General features: G+C 34.0%; 1 protein-coding gene across 1 annotated transcript in view; it reads left to right on the forward strand.

The window, feature by feature from the left end:
* Positions 1-3795: 3795 nt before the first annotated feature.
* LOC125812163 (protein SRG1) overlaps positions 3796-15546 on the forward strand; it is a 104581-nt gene continuing 92830 nt past the window's right edge. The window contains exon 1 of the mRNA XM_049491656.1: positions 3796-3805. The gene's annotated coding sequence lies outside the window, so the exon portion shown is untranslated. The remainder of the gene's footprint in view (positions 3806-15546) is intronic.

Consider the following 15546-nt stretch of genomic DNA (forward strand, 5'->3'; position numbering starts at 1 on the left):
GCAACTCTACCCAAGAGAACATAAAAATAATGATGTAAAGAGGCTTGACTAAAACTTAGATGATTCATCTAACTAACTTTAGTTATCTGACTCAACCTAAAAACTTAGAAAAGCACCGATCTACTATCCTTTATAACTTAGGAGTAGATTTACAATATAAAAACACAAAACACAAATCTCAAAATACAACAAAGACGCTTCTGCACTCCATCAGGTCCCTTGTTGAATATGAGCAGTGTTCTTCCTTAAAGATGGCTTCTTCTTTGTAAGCTTATAAATTTTCAGAATTCAAAAATCATGGATTTGTCTTTGGAGAAGAAACTATTATCAAATGGACAAAAACTCTTGGGACCAAGAGATGTAAAACAATTCCATACCTTATTGATAAGAGGTTAATTAGATTGTTTTGTCCTTACTTAGAGAATTTACCACTGTCTGTAAGATCCCAAAAAACTTGATCCACCTTCTTGGGGTTGCCAATCTCTAAGTACAAATATAAGCGCAAATATGGCTTGGCAAAATCATTCCAAGTTTGTTGTTGATGAACATCTTGACTTGCAATTTTGAGCTTTTGGGTGAATAGGGTGCTTGATAGGCTAAAGGGCCCTTACCGATCCAATTGTCCCACAAAAAGAGCTAGTACCTGAATTAACCTGGCAAATCATATGTTTTTTCTGCATCTTCTCTAACTTGAAGCATGTGTTTCCAGGCATGAGAATTACCTGAAGCCCATTTTTTACCTACCACATGAGCTCTGCTGCAATACTTCTATTTGCCAAATAAGGCCCAAAGAGAATTTGAGGTTCTCAACCTCCACCATCTCTTCATTGCTAAAGTCTTTCATACTTTTGATACCAATGACCCCATCGTCATATGGAACACATAAATTTAACCAAGAACTCCAAAAGTTATTACAACCTTGGCTACTACCCCAAAAAAATAATCAACTAAATGCTTCTCAATTAACTTAAGAGTACCTTTGAGAGGGGTCAAAGCAGAGAGAGTATAAATAGGAAGTGATTGGAGAACACTCTTGATCAAAACAATGAGCACCCCCCCCCCCCGCACCCACGAGAAAGAAACTACCAACATAAAAGGGGAAACCAAGATAAATAAATGAAAAGTCTTTTCCATGAAATTGGTACATCTCCCTAACCTATTAATCCTTCGAGCTGAAGTTTTAGGAGTAGGTAAAAATAAGCTTTTATCTCTATTAACTAGCTGACCAGAACTTGACTCATATAATTTGATCCATTTCATGATGAGGCTCATAGAAAGAGTATTTCCACTACTAAAAATAACAATGTCATCAGCATAATCCAAGTGATTTATATTAGGACAATTAGGAGGCATGGAAAAGGGGATGAGCTTATTATGATCGTTCAGATCATTTAAAGATCTAGTGAGGAACTTTACAACCAAAATAAAAAGAGAGGGGGAAAGAGGATCACCCTGTCTTAAACCTTGAGAAGAAGAGTAAAAATCATATCTAGCGCCATTAATAGCCACAGAGTACCAATTTTCAGAGATAAGATTAAAGATCATGTTTGTCCATTGTTTAGAGAAGCCAAACTTAGTCAAAAACAGATATCACAAGGTGCCAATACATTTTGTCATATACTTTGGCCATATCAAGTTTCAAAACAACATTGCCACCCTAGTTAGTCTTAGAAATATTCTGAATAATTTCCTGAGCTAAAAGAACATTCTCTGTGATTAATCTCTCTTTTACAAAACCGCGTTGGTTGGGAGAGACAAGATATTTCAACATAGGATTTAATCTCAAGGAATATATTTTGGAAACAATTTTGTTAGTAAAGTTTGAAAGACTTATGGGCCTGAACTCACCAAAGCAACTGGAGGTGTCAATTTTAGAAATTAACACTAGGCAAGTGTGTGAGAAGTACCTGGTCATATTTTTCCCTCTATGAAGTCTTGAACATAGGCAATGATATCCTCTTTGATAACAGCCCAGTAGCTTTGGAAAAATATTCCAACATATCCATGTAGCGCTGTAGCACTTAAAGCACTAAGACTGAAAACAACCTCTTTAATTTCTTTTTCATCAGGCATAATACACAACATTTTCCAAAGTGATCAAGTTAGGAATACACTGAAGAGTATCACAATTAAGAGAAGGTTGAGGACAATTAAAAAAAGTCTGCAAATGTTTAACTGCTGCCTTGGAGATTTTTCCATCTTCGCTTATCCATTTTTCTCTTTTGTTCTTGATTCTGGATAGATTCATCTTTCTTCTCTTTTCCCTTATCATGCCTTGGGAGTAGTTAGTATTTTTATCACCTTCTTCAAACCATTTGCATTGATATTTTTGAAGAAGTATGGATTCTTGCAATTTCATCCAGTGAATATACTCAACATGTGCTTTATTAACGTCTTGCCTGCTTTGTTTAGTATTCACTTGAATAGCAATTTCTTCTAAATTTTGAAGCTTTATTTTCCACTCAATGGTATTCTGATGAACATCACCTATTTGTTTCCTTGACCATAAACTCAATTTTTTCCCAGTATCTTTATCTTTGACTGTAAAATCCACATGGGATTGAGGTTAAATATTAAATTTTTCTATCATTAAAAGTGAAAATCTAGAAATTTATTTATTTTCCTCATGATTTCTCATTTTCAATTTTCCTTTTGAATGATTACAAGGAAATGTAGTTATCAATTTCTTATTACATTGGAAATTGTGCCAAAAAAAAAAAAGTTAAACCTACTGAAGCTTGATGAAATTAAAATTGAATGACATTCATAGCTTCTATATAAAAAAGTAAGAGTTTTATACTGGAAAGAAAATTCTACACTTGAGTACAATAGTATAAATGTACTATGTGTGATCATACGTTACCATAGATGCAACCAATATGTTCTTGGGTGATGATATCGAGTCGATTTTGCATCACAACCCTGTCACAATAAGTAGGAACACACAACTGGTAGAAGCATGTTTGTGCAGAAGGCAACTGCTGACAAGACTCCAAGGTTCTAGAGAAGCAAAGTCTAGAATCTAAACAGCGAAAACTCTCTAGAGGTAGATACCTTATTGAAGTCCAGAAGAAAGGAAGCACCTTTTTCTTCCCAGCAGGCATACACCCAACTATCTGTACGCAAAGTAAAAAAGAAAATAAATATGTGTTAGAAAGAGCGGGTCAAAGCGTGAAGTTTAAATGTTGTGACGATATATGACTACCTTCCAAAACCAGGACTTTTGATGATTATTTTCTTCGTATCAAGGGTAATCTGTATGTGCTTTACAATCTTCGACAGAAATAGCAGTTCCACTCCCATCAAGCATTTTGTCAAGACAACTCCGAAACAAAGAAGACTTGATACTTGAGGTAGTTATATCAAAAAAATCTTGAGAAAAATGTGCTATCTACGAAGCAATTGATGTGACAAAACGTTGTTGAATAAGGAGATTAACATACTTCTTTCTATTCTTACTGTTCACAATAATATTTTTCCCATTGGGACAAAGCTCGACTGTTTTTATGGATCCCAACTCTTCAACATATAAGCAAAGGTCAAGCTAAGTATATCTAGATCCACTATCTCAAGATTCATCTCGATTATCTGCTTGCAGCTATTGTATAAGATGGGATCTGCATCCCGAATATCCTTCAATGAAATTCCATATCCAGCCAATTGCAAGAAAAACAAACGAACAAATACAACTCCGATTTGGATTTTATGCATTAATGCCACTGCAATCATTCTACCATAGAAGGTGATAGACTTATGTAATTGGATTGGATTGGTATTAATGCATAAAATCCAAATCAAAGTTGTATTTGATCGTGTGTTCTTCTTGCAATTGGCTGGAGAGGGAATTTCATTAGAGGATATTCAGGATGCAGATCTCACCTTATACAGTAGCTGCAAGCAGATACTCGAGATGAATCCTGAGACAGTGGATCAAAATATACTTAGCTTGACCTTCACTTATGATGTTGTAGAGTTGGGATCCATAAAAACAGTCGAGCTTTGTCCCAAAGGGAAAGATATTGTTGTGAATAGTTAGAATAGAAAGAAGTATGTTAATCTTTGTATTCAACATCGTTTTGTCACATCAATTGCTTCGCAGATAGCTCATTTTTCTCAAAGTTTTCTGATATAACTACCTCAAGTATCAAAACTTCCTTGTTTCGGAGTTTATATTTTGAGAAGCAATGATCCTTCAACTCTTAATAAAAAATTCTCTCAACATTTTCAAATATTTATCTCTTTATCTCTCAACAGTTTTCTATTTCTCATTTTTCCATGTTTTCTAAGTTTCTGCTTTGGGTAAAGAACGAACAAAGAACAAAATTGGAGTTTGATCAGTTCTCTTTCATTTTCCGTTGGTACCGCGGTGGTTGTTATCACCGTCAGTCATATTGGAAAAGTGAAGTGCAAGGGTGTAATTGAAATTGTGGTGTGGTTTAGTTTTAAACTTAAGAAATATATTTATAGGGGAAAAAATGAGAAATTGGTCAAAAGATAATCAATGTATAGATAACAAATTGTGCATAAAATCTTTTTGATTTAGATTTTTCTCAAAATAGTCAAAATGTTATTTATTAGAGTTGCCTCTAAAATTAATGGTCTTATTATTTCTTTGACTAACTTCCTTTTTGGGGATATTTTATTTAATGATGAGTTTATCTTAATGAGAAACATGTATCAGTCATTATAGTGGTTAAACTAGTTTGTTAGTCATCAAAGTGGTCAAATTAGTATATTTATGAATGGTATACATCATTAAATTTTGTTATTTGTATATGATATAATGTGATAAGTACATATTACTTGAAAATAAATGAATAATTGACTAATATAATTGTTAGAGCTTATTGTTTAAAAGTGAATCAACAACTTTATAAATAATGAACATGATGAGCAAATTACTTAGGTAAAGAGTTTGAAATATGTTTGAACTTTGACCAAAATGTTGTAACAATCTCAAATTTTGGGGCATTACCTATTACTCTCTGCACTATTTAATAATGTATTTTAAAGATATATAGCTCCCCACGTTGACATCATAAATCTTACATTACTATAAATAGTAACTTGTCCAGCTGAGCACTTATATATCTTTAAAATACACTATTAAATAGTGCAGGGAAGTAATAGGTCATGCCCAAAGTTTGGAATTGTTACAACAATTTCGGTCAAAGTTCAAATATATTTCAGATATTTTTCCCAAATTACTTCTTTTTTTTTGTAGTTCAAAGTATATATTTGTATGTTAAAAAATCTCTGGTATGTTTGATTGAGAATTTTTAGTTGTCTATTCAAGATTAAAAGGAAATAACAACAACAACAACAGCAACAACAATATGTTATACTATCTACTCAAAGTAGGTTGGTAGGATGTCCAATCGGTCGGTTCAATTTTTTGGTTTTCGATAGTCAACAACGTTAAAGTATTGTTATTAGGAATGATAATGTGTCACGCCCCGAGGCTACCTCCTAGACGTAACACGTGACCTAGTGTCACACCCCGAGGCTTCCCCCTTGAGATAACACGAGACCTAGGATCACGAGTGACCCTAAGCAAACCCTGAATCTGACATATCATGAACATACATAAAATAGCTAAGTAAAATGACTAAACGGAAACTAAATCAACTAATATCTAAAGAGGAACAAGCCCAACTAGTCCGAATAATAATATAACATAACATAAGGGTTTCATTGAAAACTGAAATAATCATTTAACAACTCAAGCTGAATCAACTACTATGTCCAAAATGCCACTACTGAATTGAGTTGCTGGGACATGCCCCCAAACTAACTCTTAACAAAACTGAAACTAAAAATAATGACTAAAAAGAAAGCATGTCTATTTTCTTCAGAATATGAGGACTCACTACTGAAATTGTTGAATGCGAACCGAGATTCGATATAAGCGTGATCTGGATGCTGAGTACTTGAACCTACATCATGAAACGATGTAGCGCAAAGTATGTGTCAGTACTTGGAATGTACTGAGCATGCATGATATAGATACTAAGCTGAATAAAAGATATATAAGTTGAACAATACATAACCGAGCAATGATGTAATCTGAGCAAAGATATAGATATGTGCTAAAGTGTAACTAAAACGAACTAATTGAATGGGATGACCAAGTACAAATCATGAATGTATATGATGAACTCTGAAATATATATACTGAAAGTCTGGTCAAAACACTAAAAGTCTGACTATAAGAGCTATTATTAACCGACATAAACCACATGAGCTAAACATGGAGTCTGATGTTTACGCCCTATCGAGATGACCCAATATACCATGCTAGGGGGTATAAAGGCATGAATGTGGTGTGATCACTAATAATGATGCCCAATAGAGGGGACTTAAAATCCTATGCGGGCACATAGTTCTGTGACTATGAGGGTACGCTGAACCCTAGCCCAACTCAGTGCTAAGTCTACTCCCAATTGAATACATCTGAAGCTAAAATGTACTAAGTACTAAATATCTCAAAATACTAACATGCTAACTAGGAATTCAACATTTATATATTGAGAATGTATTCGAAATCTAAAGAATGATTTTTTGTTTAACTGACCTAGCAAGTATAATTCCTGAACTAAGAGAATTTACACAAACTAGGGTTCTGAGTTTTTTATACAAGGAATTAAGTAACGTTTTCAAGAAAATATGTTATTTAGACTATAGATACTATAGCAGCTGAAATCATAACAAATTCCCAAGAATTTACAAACCCAATGACCAAACAATCTATGTGGAATCAAGGCTAGGGACCAAGTGGATGAAAGGAACCCACTAGTGAAATCCCACATACCTTGTGGTGAAATTCCAGGAGAAATCCTTTATATTTTGGGGCTGAAACTTGAGAACACATCTACTTGTTCTTGGAAATTGGCGTCTCTTTCTTATCTCTTTGCTCTTAGTTCTGGTGATTTTTGGTTAATAAAGGTTTTGAGTAGGTTCTGACTAGATTATTAGGCTAAGACTGAGTAAAACGAAGTAGTTTAGGTCTTAAACAACGTAGTTTTGAGGCCCAATGAATATGAGAAAAGACCAAAATAATGCTGACTTAAAGTTGACGAGGGGCATGCCACAAGACCACTAACGGACCGTCGGTGGGACCACAACCCATCGAGTGGGTCGTGGTTCTTGGCCAGAGTATACTGCTTCTTGTTACGCTCATCCACGAATTGTGTGAAGGACCACGAGTCGTGAAGGACGCCGTGGTTCTTCAGTTTGGGCTAGGGGCTACTAGGTCAGGTCAGCAAACCAACCCACGGCTCTTCAGTGGGACCATGGCCCGTGGAGGGCTCCGTGGTCCACCACATTTGGCTGGGTGTGAACCACGAAGAGGGTGATGGGTTGTGGTTCCTTTCACGACCCGTGGACCCCTCTATGGTTCATCAATTTTCTGTTGTTCTGTGTTTGTTAGGTTCTGAGATGTTACAATATCTCCTCCTTAGGAACACTCATTCTCGAATGAAGACTAAACAAGCCTGGTTAGGGGGAAAGGGCTGAAATCCCTACTAACTGACTTCTAGAAACTAATATCTGAATGAATTTAGTTCCATAAACCATGCAAATATGTTGCAATGCTATGATAACTAAAAGAACAAGATATTGAGACTGAGTTAAACAAGAGTAAGCTGAGAGAATGGATTGGAACTATTACCTCAAGCTGAAACTCAATCGGAAGGAAAGAGGTGAGGAATTTTGGCGCTCATTGCTGCTACTACTTCCAAGTAGCTCCATCTACGGACGGACTCCTCAACAAAATCTTTACTGAAGCAACTTCCTTATTTCTCAACCTATGATCCTGATGGTCAAGAATTTCAACTGGCACATCTTTATAAGTGAGACTTCCTTCACAACCACACTCGCTAATGGTACTATCAATGCCGGATCACCCACACACTTCTTCAACAAGCGAATGTGAAAGACTGGATGAACCACTTCTTAGTTCTGCTGGCGACTCTAACTTATAAGCCATATTACCAACCCTTTCCTAATTTTAGAAGAGAAAATGGTCTAAAACCCCTCCAATATATACCCGAAATCCCAACTACACACTCCAACTTTACGGGTGTCCTATCACCCCCCTGAACTGTTTAAAACTAAAATAATTTACTCCCTAGACACTTACGTGGCACAGTGAGTGTATCTGTCACTCTCTTAGAGAGAGTGAGGACCAACACAGAAAATAAAACTTTATTTTGAAATTTTCATAAATATGTGTATTTTTAGTTATTTTTTCTTATTAATTTTCTTTCTTCTTCACAACAACATAAATCAAATCTATGGCAACACCAAAGTTCTTCACCATCTTGAAATCATTCCTATCACAACATTAATTGATACACCACAAATCGTTCATAGCAATTTCATCCATTACTCTCCATAATCAAGAACTATATAAAAATAATCTTTGATTTATGCACCAAAAATCTTTTGAATCAAGCAAATTAAGCTTGGATAAGCTTAATACATGAACACCCAAATGATTTTCTTCAATAAACTTTGAATATTAAGATAGTTTTTTATCATATATTTAGTACCCAACAGATCCAAATTTTAATAACTGGTCCTTTTCCTAGGCATCTGAAAAGTTAGCGTCTATTCTCCATCTTCTTCACTCCATTACTTTGAAATTTGGTGCAAAACCACCCTAAATCATCTCCAAATTGCCTTATATTTTAAGCTTCCTTCGACGTTTCCAACCTTTTGATATATTACCCTCTCAAAACGGTGCTCATTTGTGGCAAGTCGAATTGTTAGCTCAAGCTTTTAAACTAATTTTAATGGAGGTTTCAAGCTCGACGATTTTCATGAAATTTTGGGTGTTTCTTTAAATTAGAAAATCACAGTCATAAACTCAATCAAACTCAATGTATTCAGCTTCAAATAATTAACAACCATCTATGTTATCAACATGTTTCAAATTGAAGACCCAAAATACATTCATAAACTTTGACGATTTTGACATTAAATTATTTTTTAAAATAATAAGTCAAAAAGGAAAAAGAATTTAAAAAAAGTTTTAAATAAATTTTCTACAGAGCGTGAGTCTCACCCATTAGCATAGATGTGGTTAAGACGTTTTAAGGGTGTAATAATTCATGTTTTAAACAGTTCAGGGGGTGATAGGACACCCATGAAGTTGGAGTGTGTAGTTGGAATTTTTGGTATAGATTTGGGGGGCTTTAGACCATTTTCTCAATTTTAGAAAGAAAAATAAAACAAGATAAATATAAAATTCAAATTTCTAACCTCAAGTAGAGATGTGCACCCAGTCATCATCACATTATATAATACTCTGAGTGTGGTTTTTTCAATATTTTAACAAAATATCACACTACTATATATGATCTCGGGAGGCAGGAGCATGAGTTCACGTAATCCCGGTGACCCTCCTTGGATATGCCTCTGCTCTTAAGGGTGTCTCTGTAACTATCGATGACATTTTTTTAGTAGTTAGTTACAGGACGATATGCACTTTGTATCACTTTCTAGGACTATTGGAATATGTTTCTTTCTCATCTCTAGTAGTCTTGATGGAGTGTTCTAGTCATCTGTGGTATATTATATTTCTTTTTGGAGGTTAGTTGATATATCAGGTTCACTTTTTGTTGTGTAAGGCAGTGAGCCTGTTGGAGGAGGTTAACTGGATGAGAAGGCTAGTATGGTTTGCTCTGATTTTGAATTGTTGTTTGAAACCAGACGTTAAGTAGATAGGTTTGCGTAACGTTATGCTAATTGATATATGATGATATTTGTGTATGTATTATTCTATGATGGATGAATCTGATCGCTAAGCTATGCCATCCATATATCATGGAGTAGAAGAATGATCCTTACGAGATAATCTGTCACTATTAAGTTGAATGCAATTAGTTGCTATACTTGCTAATGATATCATTGAGATGAGGCCATGTTGGTTGTGGATCAAATTCAAATAGCAAGCATGGAGCACATGAATCCATGCATTAACCCTCATTATCAACTCAACTAATTAAAATAATAAAATCAAATTGGGAGAAGTAAAATAATTAGCTTCAAGTTGTAGAGCATCAAAGAAAGACTATATAGTTATTTTGGACGTATTATCAAAAATCTTTCCTGCATCAGTTGCTCATTTGATGGATCTTTTCAAATATCATTTGAAAAATCTAGATTGGAGTATCTAAAATGTATCAAAAGTTTCAATAATTGCTGCCCCTTGAACATAATAATGACAAATTTCAACTAAGTTGAAAAGTATGAACAAAGTTGATTGTTCTTTATCTTTGTGATTTGATTAGTTTTATCAACTGAACATTTGCAAGGTTTCACGTTTTCATTTCTCATTAAAACATTTTTTTCAATGGTAAACTGATATAATTTCTATGACCTTTCTACTTTAAGTACATTATCGCACCGTTTCATGGGTTTCTGCATTCTTAAAAGTGCATCCATGTTAATTTCTCTCTTTTCCTTCACCATTGAGATAATATTTTAAAGACGAAATCAATTTATATAAAAAACCAGATAACACAAGACAAATTCATTCATTAATATCCTCTCTATAGTCTTTATTTGTTGGCTATTTGATCATCCAACATAACTTCCTCTTCCTATACTTTTTTAGGAAGAAACATTGAAAAATATGTAATCCACACAAACAAAGCAAGTAAACAATCCTTCAGACAAACTATATCCAAAAATTCTTTCACAGTTAACTCACCTCTCATCTGTGTATTACCTAAATATGTGGAGTATTGGAGTGTTAAAAGTAGTCTACACAACAAATTGGAGCAAGGTTAAACTCTTCTATTTTAAGCATACTTGTGAGACACAAAATTGGAGAAATTAAAGTCACGACGAAGAGGAACAATAAAGAAAGCAACAAAGAACGGACTTGTGAAGAAGGTTAAAGAACTTGTTGGCGTCAAGGCTTCGCCACATTACTATAGTCCTTTGTTGTGACCTCTTTCCTTCATTGAAGAAGGCCAACACTATCAAATACAACATCTAACACGAATTTTCACCGCTTCGCTGGAACTAAACTCAAGTGGACCTGTCACACACTCCTACACTCCTCGCTGAAAAACCTCTGATATCTCTTGTCAACTGTTTCCTATTCTCTCGCATCAAATGCACTAAAATTTCTTCCAAATTATCAATATAGGAATAGAGATTTACATCTATACAACACATGTATCTACACCAATACATATTATTAGACAAGAACTTCAAAAACTCAACCAACAATAACCAGAGTAAGCCTGGATCTTGGAGAATGCAAGAGGTCCAGATGATATGACTGCGGAAGAACAGAAACAGAACATATAGTTTTTGCTGGACCTGACCATCAAAACAATATTCTTAGTCATTGCTAGTGAATCAAAGAGAAAATGGTTCAACTTTTTCTGAATAAACTATCTTTATCTATGCTTTTAATTATTATTTTTCTTTCAGTTGTTGATAAACTGAGGAGGTATAAGAGAATGTCAACTAATATTTTTATTATTCATATAGCTATCGGTTAGGAAATGATTCCAAGGAAGTTGGATTAGCATGTTAATTTCTTTTATTTATATTAGTATCTTTCATGCTATTCATACAAAAGTTCATCACTATCAATTAACCATTCTATCTATTCTTGGCAACAACCTGATACAATGGTATCTTTGGTTAAGGTCAAAAACTGGTGCTAGCTATACAAGCATTTCTCCTCGAACTTGTAATGAACTTGCGATATGGATTTCTAGTTTCATAAAAGAAACTGTTTTTTAAATGAAATGAAACTTTATCTACATTTAGGAAATTGTAGTCCCTTACAGTTGAGAAAGTGTGTTGACAATCCTAGCATTCACATTTCATTATATCTGAAGTAGGCTCCTTCTTTATATGTGCGAAGACTGCATAGTCCTACATATTTCACACACAATATGTTAGTCTCTCTGTGGATAGTCAAACAACTTCCCTTGCTGCTGCAAGAGATATCTCATCAAGTGATCCTTTCAATGGTAGCTGGATTGACCAAAGTGCTTGTATGCTAATGAACATAAAGGAAAGAGTCTTTTTGTTCAATCAAAGGGTAATGTGTGCACAATGTTACCCCTACTTATAGATGATCAACTGCACATCGTCTGTTGATAGCCAGACTCGAGAGTTAAGCTGCCGAAATCAAATAATATCATTTATGTATATCAATCACAATTGTTACATAGTTCCAAATTCAGCAGTTAGCGGGTCTCATTTGGTTTGTCTTTGGTCATCGATTTGTTTTTTCAAAGTATTGATCTGACTGTAAATAGATTATCCTTTTCAACTTCATTTTACTTGCAATATCATTAATTTCTCAATCTCCTTTTCTATCCATAAAGACAATCTTCTATTGAAGAAAGAGATTTTTGTAGATTCCCAACTCGCACAAACAGTAAACAAAAGCTTTGTAAAAGCAGCTGACAATTACCAAATGAAAGCTCAAGCAGTGTAGTTGGAAAGGAAATAGGAGTATGTGGTTGTTAACTAAAATATCAGTCATAGATAATTACCATTGTCATACTTACAGCTAACAGCTTTGCCCTGGTTTACTATTGTGATATTTACAGCTAACAGCTTTGCCCTGGATTGTTCTTGGCTTCACTCTGATATATACATGAATTATCGATTGTCAATATAAGAAAACTAATCAACTTCGAGTTAGTTCACTTATACTGTTATTAGGTTCTTAAAAGAACAGTAAGTGCATCTAATTTCAACATAGCTAAATAATTGTACCTTAGAAAGTTAATCATTAGAAACTAAACTGAGAAGCTTCATGTCGGTAGGCATTTCGACACTCTAATGTAGTCTGTTGGAATCTCTAAAGGCGAAATTGGTAGCTGAAAATTGTTTGGTGTCGTCTTTTGAAGTTGAAATTTGAAATTTACCTACGGAATCGAAAAACTTTTTGGTAGAAAGCTTTGAAATTCACCATTGTTGAAGCTTGGGTCTGACTTAGTGATAATAACAATTTATTACACAGATTAAGCTGGTGATAACCATTCAAATCTCCATGTTAATGTTTATAGCTGAATCGATGACAGAAGAAATGTCAACGAAACTGGAATTTTGGTTCAGAATTAGAAAAAAATCGTAATAAGCCAACCCAGGTTTGAATTTTTTTGCTGAAATTTTGATGTCCTCTTTAATAAGTTCCTTCAAATTTTTGAAAGTTAATTGAACCGTGGGAAAAAACTTGAAGGAACACTGACACAAGAGATGAATATGAACGAATGATCTAGAAGCCGACATAGTGTTTATCATTTACCCTTGAATAATAATATAATTACAATTATGCATGAGTTTAAGAAATTGGAAATAGGCTTGCCAAATTGAAGATTTTTCTGGAAACTATCTAAAAGAGGTGATATGAGACCTTCTAGAACTATGCAAATGTGTGGGAATAAAAGTCAAAAACAAGAAATTGATTATATATAATTTGCCACAATCTCATACATTAATTACCATTTTGCCATTAGTCATCCATCTCTTCAAGTTTCTATATAGCAGCTCCGAGTCAAAATAAAAACGAATCAAAAGTCTCCAAGTGTTCAAAAGGCGTGTCTTGACTGATTACAAGCAAAAGTTACAATATATAGAGAGATACATGCATCATAAACAACATTGTTTCTACAGAAAAAGAATGAAACAAATTTGGTACCATATTTACACAATAAACATTGAATCATTCTTTTCTTACGAATAATATTAGTCAAATTGTTAGTTTTTTTTTTAGAGATCTAACTATATATGGTTCCTTTCATAAAAAGATAAGGCGGTGATTGTTATGGGTCGAACAAGACGGGTAGATCTAGCCTTTCCATAGATCTAGCCGATTTAGAGGTTGTGAATAATTGACAAAGACATCCATCTAGATCTATGGGAAGTTTAGATTTTCCCGTTCATGTTGCTCTCATGACTATTACTACCTTGTTATGAGATTTCCGCTCCAGAACCTATTCGCATAAGAGGTTATCATGAGATCTTTCACACCATACTTAGATCCTATGTTGCTCGGAGTCAGGTGCAGATGTCAGATACGGGGTGCGGATCTAGAGGTCAAGTCGGATTTTCTATGATCTAAACTTTAAGATTCGTGGATATAGATCCATGGATGGACGGGGGTGGGATTGAGCTAAAAATAATTCATGTACAGAAAACTCGAGGAGAAAATATATATCAAGAGGAAAATTCTAAAAGGAGATAAAAGGAAAGGGAGTGATAATAGAAATTTAAGCATACAATGTACTCAATTTTCTTCAATTTCACATTAGTTTTTGTTTAGAATTTCTCCCTCGAATTTGGTCAAAGTACCCCAAAGACCAGATTAGGTGCGAATCTCACATCTACTAACCCACACCCCATCGTGTTGACATGGGTGCAACACTAAAAGTGAAGGAATTCAAGCAACTTAGATTAGACCCTCTCATAAACAAATATTTGGAAGAAACAAATGATGCAATACTCATATCAATAAAATCTATTAACATGAAGAAAATTCATGATGACACAAAGAAAGAGCACTGAAATTAAAGTTGGGGTACGTTCTGATCTTTATCAGTTGACTCAGTTATAAAATCAGTGACTTACAATTTAAGTGTTGCTCTGTCATCTCAATTTTCTGTTTTTTTTCTTTACTAGATGAGTACTGGCCCGTGCTATGCACAGGCCCAACATACTTAATTTTTTTAGAAATTTTACACAAATCTCGTAATGTTAAGCACAAATTACATCTTATCTCTATTGTTTTTCAAATTATAAAAATTTCTTAAATTTGGTGGAATTCGAATACATCCAAAAACGCTTCCATACATTGCGTCCCGATTTCAGATATTTGCATGAAAACGGCATGTTCTGCCAATGTTGGCATATGCATTTGATCAAGTATAATTTCTATTTTACTATGAAAATATTTTAAAAAATTATCTAGATACACAACTTATTTTATCATATTTTTAAAAATTTTCTACCATTAGAAAAATTACAAAATTCTTGTTTTACGCGATGTATCGATCGGATACATCACTTTAGAAGAAAACATCACATTACTTCACCAAACAAACGTCCACAAAAAAATTATGTTACTACGCCATGAGACTCATCAGGAAGTGCTTAACCATCATTCGACTTGTTCACTAATCTCAATTTTTGTCAACACTTTGAAGAGCCACATTATATTTTATAGGACATCTAGGAAATTACAAATAAAAGTTGTAACCAAAAGTTAATATCGACAAATTAGCAACTTAGGTAATTTATATAGTCGAAATATTAAATTTAGAAATTGCATCTCAATTTTTTTAAAACTAAACTTAAAGTCGTACGAAGGTATTACCCATAACTATAAATTTCATACAAATTGAATAAGAATTAGTTATCTAAGATCTTCCAAGCACAACAAATAGACTTAAGAGTTGTACTAAAGTATTACCCATAACTATAAAATCATCCAAATAGCAGTTTGAAGTTATCTTTACAATTCCTCTAGCAACTAATTACTCTATAGCTCTACAATGTCAAAAA

Source organism: Solanum verrucosum, unplaced genomic scaffold, assembly GCF_900185275.1.
Source record: "Solanum verrucosum unplaced genomic scaffold, falcon-dt-bn FXZP01000115.1, whole genome shotgun sequence".
NCBI lineage: Eukaryota > Viridiplantae > Streptophyta > Magnoliopsida > Solanales > Solanaceae > Solanum > Solanum verrucosum.